Consider the following 7,760-nt stretch of genomic DNA (forward strand, 5'->3'; position numbering starts at 1 on the left):
ACACAGAGACCCATAGACTAACATAGAGACCCATAGACTCACATAGAGACCCATAGACTCGCATAGATACCCATAGACTCACACAGAGACCCGAAGAATCACACATAGACCCATAGACTCACACAGAGACTCGTAGAATCACAATCACACAGAGACCCATAGACTCGCATATAGACCCATAGACTCACACAGAGACCCGTAGACTCACATAGAGACCCGCAGACTCACATAGAGACCCACAGACTCACATAGAGACCCATAGACTCACATAGAGACCCATAGACTCACACAGAAACCCATAGACTCACACAAAAACCCATAGACTCGCATAGAGACCCATAGACTTGGATAGAGACGCATAGACTCGCACAGAGACCCATAGACACGCATAGAGACCCATAGACTCACGTAGAGTCCCATAGACTCACACAGAGACCCATAGACTCGCACAGAGACCCATAGACTCACACAGAGACCTGGAGACTCACACAGAGACCCATAGACTCGCACAGAGACCCATAGACTCACACACAGACCCTCAGACTCACACAGATACCCGTAGACACACACAAAGAGACCAATAGACTCACACAGAGAACCGGAGACTCACACAGAGACCCATAGACTCGGATAGAGATCCATAGACTCGCATAGAGACCCATATACTCACACAGCGACCCATAGACTCATCACACAGAGACCCATAGACTCACACAGAGACACATAGACTCACACAGAGACCCATAGACTCACACAGAGACCCGTAGAATCACACAGAGACCCATAGACTCACACAGAGACCCATAGACTCACACAGAGACCCATAGACTCACACAGAGACCCATAGACTCTCACAGAGACCCATAGACTCACATAGAGACCCATAGACTCTCACAGAGACCCAGACTCACACAGATTCCCATAGACTCACACAGAGACCCATAGACTCACACAGAGACCCGTAGCCTCGCACAGAGACCCATAGACTCACACAGAGACCCATAGACTCTCACAGAGACCCGTAGAATCACACAGAGATCCATAGACTCACACAGAGACCCATAGACTCACACAGAGACCCATAGACTCGCACAGAGACCCATAGACTAACATAGAGACCCATAGACTCACATAGAGACCCATAGACTCGCATAGATACCCATAGACTCACACAGAGACCCGAAGAATCACACAGAGACCCATAGACTTGCATATAGACCCATAGACTCACACAGGGACACGTAGACTCGCACAGAGACCCACAGATTCACATAGAGACCCATAGACTCGCATAGAGACGCATAGACTCGCACAGAGACCCATAGACACGCATAGAGACCCATAGACTCACACAGAGACCCATAGACTCACACAGAAACCCATAGACTCGCACAGAGACCCACAGACTCACACAGAGACCCGGAGACTCACACAGAGACCCATAGACTCGCACCGAGACCCATAGACTCACACAGAGACCCACAGACTCACACAGAGACCCGTAGGCACACACAGAGACCCATAGACTCACACAGAGACCCGGAGACTCACAGAGAGCCCCATAGACTCGGATAGAGATCCATAGACTCGCATAGAGACCCATAGACTCACACAGAGACCCAGACTCACACAGAGACCCATAGACTCATACAGAGACCCATAGACTGACATAGAGACCCATAGACTCATACAGAGACCCATAGACTAACATAGAGACCCATAGACTCACAGAGACCCATAGACTCACACAGAGACCCATAGACTCACACAGAGACCCATACTCACATAGAGACCCATAGACTCACACAGAGACCCATAGACTCACACAGAGACCCATAGACTCACACAGTGACCCATAGACTCACACAGAGACCCATAGACTCTCACAGAGACCCATAAACTCACATAGAGAGCCATAGACTCTCACAGAGACCCAGACTCACACAGAGACCCATAGACTCGCAAAGAGACCCGTAGACTCGCACAGAGACCCATAGACTCACACAGAGACCCATAGACTCACACAGAGACCCATAGACTCACACAGAGACCCATAGACTCACACAGAGACCCATAGACTCACACAGAGACCCATAGACTCTCACAGAGACCCATAGACTCACATAGAGACCCATAGACTCTCACAGAGACCCAGACTCACACAGATTCCCATAGACTCACACAGAGACCCATAGACTCACACAGAGACCCGTAGACTCGCACAGAGACCCATAGACTCACACAGAGACCCATAGACTCTCACAGAGACCCATAGACTTACACAGAGACCCAGAGACTCACACAGAGACCCATAGACTCACACAGAGACCCGTAGACTCACATAGAGACCCGCAGACTCACATAGAGACCCACAGACTCACATAGAGACCCATATACTCACATAGAGACCCATAGACTCACACAGAAACCCATAGACTCACACAAAAACCCATAGACTCGCATAGAGACCCATAGACTTGGATAGAGACGCATAGACTCGCACAGAGACCCATAGACACGCATAGAGACCCATAGACTCACGTAGAGACCCGAAGAATCACACAGAGACCCATAGACTTGCATATAGACCCATAGACTCACACAGGGACACGTAGACTCGCACAGAGACCCACAGATTCACATAGAGACCCATAGACTCGCATAGAGACGCATAGACTCGCACAGAGACCCATAGACACGCATAGAGACCCATAGACTCACACAGAGACCCATAGACTCACACAGAAACCCATAGACTCGCACAGAGACCCACAGACTCACACAGAGACCCGGAGACTCACACAGAGACCCATAGACTCGCACCGAGACCCATAGACTCACACAGAGACCCACAGACTCACACAGAGACCCGTAGGCACACACAGAGACCCATAGACTCACACAGAGACCCGGAGACTCACAGAGAGCCCCATAGACTCGGATAGAGATCCATAGACTCGCATAGAGACCCATAGACTCACACAGAGACCCAGACTCACACAGAGACCCATAGACTCATACAGAGACCCATAGACTGACATAGAGACCCATAGACTCATACAGAGACCCATAGACTAACATAGAGACCCATAGACTCACAGAGACCCATAGACTCACACAGAGACCCATAGACTCACACAGAGACCCATACTCACATAGAGACCCATAGACTCACACAGAGACCCATAGACTCACACAGAGACCCATAGACTCACACAGAGACCCATAGACTCACACAGAGACCCATAGACTCTCACAGAGACCCATAAACTCACATAGAGAGCCATAGACTCTCACAGAGACCCAGACTCACACAGAGACCCATAGACTCGCAAAGAGACCCGTAGACTCGCACAGAGACCCATAGACTCACACAGAGACCCATAGACTCACACAGAGACCCATAGACTCACACAGAGACCCATAGACTCACACAGAGACCCATAGACTCACACAGAGACCCATAGACTCTCACAGAGACCCATAGACTCACATAGAGACCCATAGACTCTCACAGAGACCCAGACTCACACAGATTCCCATAGACTCACACAGAGACCCATAGACTCACACAGAGACCCGTAGACTCGCACAGAGACCCATAGACTCACACAGAGACCCATAGACTCTCACAGAGACCCATAGACTTACACAGAGACCCAGAGACTCACACAGAGACCCATAGACTCACACAGAGACCCATAGACTCACACAGAGACCCATAGACTCACACAGAGACCCATAGACTCACACAGAGACCCGTAGAATCACACAGAGACCCATAGACTCACACAGAGACCCATAGACTCACACAGAGACCCATAGACTCACACAGAGACCCATAGACTCTCACAGAGACCCATAGACTCACATAGAGACCCATAGACTCTCACAGAGACCCAGACTCACACAGATTCCCATAGACTCACACAGAGACCCATAGACTCACACAGAGACCCGTAGCCTCGCACAGAGACCCATAGACTCACACAGAGACCCATAGACTCTCACAGAGACCCGTAGAATCACACAGAGATCCATAGACTCACACAGAGACCCATAGACTCACACAGAGACCCATAGACTCGCACAGAGACCCATAGACTAACATAGAGACCCATAGACTCACATAGAGACCCATAGACTCGCATAGATACCCATAGACTCACACAGAGACCCGAAGAATCACACAGAGACCCATAGACTTGCATATAGACCCATAGACTCACACAGGGACACGTAGACTCGCACAGAGACCCACAGATTCACATAGAGACCCATAGACTCGCATAGAGACGCATAGACTCGCACAGAGACCCATAGACACGCATAGAGACCCATAGACTCACACAGAGACCCATAGACTCACACAGAAACCCATAGACTCGCACAGAGACCCACAGACTCACACAGAGACCCGGAGACTCACACAGAGACCCATAGACTCGCACCGAGACCCATAGACTCACACAGAGACCCACAGACTCACACAGAGACCCGTAGGCACACACAGAGACCCATAGACTCACACAGAGACCCGGAGACTCACAGAGAGCCCCATAGACTCGGATAGAGATCCATAGACTCGCATAGAGACCCATAGACTCACACAGAGACCCAGACTCACACAGAGACCCATAGACTCATACAGAGACCCATAGACTGACATAGAGACCCATAGACTCATACAGAGACCCATAGACTAACATAGAGACCCATAGACTCACAGAGACCCATAGACTCACACAGAGACCCATAGACTCACACAGAGACCCATACTCACATAGAGACCCATAGACTCACACAGAGACCCATAGACTCACACAGAGACCCATAGACTCACACAGAGACCCATAGACTCACACAGAGACCCATAGACTCTCACAGAGACCCATAAACTCACATAGAGAGCCATAGACTCTCACAGAGACCCAGACTCACACAGAGACCCATAGACTCGCAAAGAGACCCGTAGACTCGCACAGAGACCCATAGACTCACACAGAGACCCATAGACTCACACAGAGACCCATAGACTCACACAGAGACCCATAGACTCACACAGAGACCCATAGACTCACACAGAGACCCATAGACTCTCACAGAGACCCATAGACTCACATAGAGACCCATAGACTCTCACAGAGACCCAGACTCACACAGATTCCCATAGACTCACACAGAGACCCATAGACTCACACAGAGACCCGTAGACTCGCACAGAGACCCATAGACTCACACAGAGACCCATAGACTCTCACAGAGACCCATAGACTTACACAGAGACCCAGAGACTCACACAGAGACCCATAGACTCACACAGAGACCCGTAGACTCACATAGAGACCCGCAGACTCACATAGAGACCCACAGACTCACATAGAGACCCATAGACTCACATAGAGACCCATAGACTCACACAGAAACCCATAGACTCACACAAAAACCCATAGACTCGCATAGAGACCCATAGACTTGGATAGAGACGCATAGACTCGCACAGAGACCCATAGACACGCATAGAGACCCATAGACTCACGTAGAGACCCGAAGAATCACACAGAGACCCATAGACTTGCATATAGACCCATAGACTCACACAGGGACACGTAGACTCGCACAGAGACCCACAGATTCACATAGAGACCCATAGACTCGCATAGAGACGCATAGACTCGCACAGAGACCCATAGACACGCATAGAGACCCATAGACTCACACAGAGACCCATAGACTCACACAGAAACCCATAGACTCGCACAGAGACCCACAGACTCACACAGAGACCCGGAGACTCACACAGAGACCCATAGACTCGCACCGAGACCCATAGACTCACACAGAGACCCACAGACTCACACAGAGACCCGTAGGCACACACAGAGACCCATAGACTCACACAGAGACCCGGAGACTCACAGAGAGCCCCATAGACTCGGATAGAGATCCATAGACTCGCATAGAGACCCATAGACTCACACAGAGACCCAGACTCACACAGAGACCCATAGACTCATACAGAGACCCATAGACTGACATAGAGACCCATAGACTCATACAGAGACCCATAGACTAACATAGAGACCCATAGACTCACAGAGACCCATAGACTCACACAGAGACCCATAGACTCACACAGAGACCCATACTCACATAGAGACCCATAGACTCACACAGAGACCCATAGACTCACACAGAGACCCATAGACTCACACAGAGACCCATAGACTCACACAGAGACCCATAGACTCTCACAGAGACCCATAAACTCACATAGAGAGCCATAGACTCTCACAGAGACCCAGACTCACACAGAGACCCATAGACTCGCAAAGAGACCCGTAGACTCGCACAGAGACCCATAGACTCACACAGAGACCCATAGACTCACACAGAGACCCATAGACTCACACAGAGACCCATAGACTCACACAGAGACCCATAGACTCACACAGAGACCCATAGACTCTCACAGAGACCCATAGACTCACATAGAGACCCATAGACTCTCACAGAGACCCAGACTCACACAGATTCCCATAGACTCACACAGAGACCCATAGACTCACACAGAGACCCGTAGACTCGCACAGAGACCCATAGACTCACACAGAGACCCATAGACTCTCACAGAGACCCATAGACTTACACAGAGACCCAGAGACTCACACAGAGACCCATAGACTCACACAGAGACCCATAGACTCACACAGAGACCCATAGACTCACACAGAGACCCATAGACTTACACAGAGACCCAGAGACTCACACAGAGACCCATAGACTCACACAGAGACCCATAGACTCTCACAGAGACCCATAAACTCACATAGAGACCCATAGACTCTCACAGAGACCCAGACTCACACAGAGACCCATAGACTCGCAAAGAGACCCGTAGACTCGCACAGAGACCCATAGACTCACACAGAGACCCATAGACTCACACAGAGACCCATAGACTCACACAGAGACCCATAGACTCACACAGAGACCCATAGACTCACACAGAGACCCATAGACTCTCACAGAGACCCATAGACTCACACAGAGACCCATAGACTCGCACAGAGACCCATAGACTCACACAGAGACCTGGAGACTCACACAGAGACCCATAGACTCACACAGAGACCCATAGACTCACACACAGACCCATAGACTCTCACAAAGACCCATAAACTCACATAGAGAGCCATAGACTCTCACAGAGACCCAGACTCACACAGAGACCCATAGACTCGCAAAGAGACCCGTAGACTCGCACAGAGACCCATAGACTCACACAGAGACCCATAGACTCACACAGAGACCCATAGACTCACACAGAGACCCATAGACTCACACAGAGACCCATAGACTCACACAGAGACCCATAGACTCTCACAGAGACCCATAGACTCACATAGAGACCCATAGACTCTCACAGAGACCCAGACTCACACAGATTCCCATAGACTCACACAGAGACCCATAGACTCACACAGAGACCCGTAGACTCGCACAGAGACCCATAGACTCACACAGAGACCCATAGACTCTCACAGAGACCCATAGACTTACACAGAGACCCAGAGACTCACACAGAGACCCATAGACTCACACAGAGACCCATAGACTCACACAGAGACCCATAGACTCACACAGAGACCCATAGACTTACACAGAGACCCAGAGACTCACACAGAGACCCATAGACTCACACAGAGACCCATAGACTCTCACAGAGACCCATAAACTCACATAGAGACCCATAGACT

Source organism: Petromyzon marinus, chromosome 61 (assembly GCF_048934315.1).
Source record: "Petromyzon marinus isolate PM22_M1 ecotype Great Lakes invasive population chromosome 61, UKy_Petmar_22M1.pri1.0, whole genome shotgun sequence".
Lineage (NCBI taxonomy): Eukaryota > Metazoa > Chordata > Hyperoartia > Petromyzontiformes > Petromyzontidae > Petromyzon > Petromyzon marinus.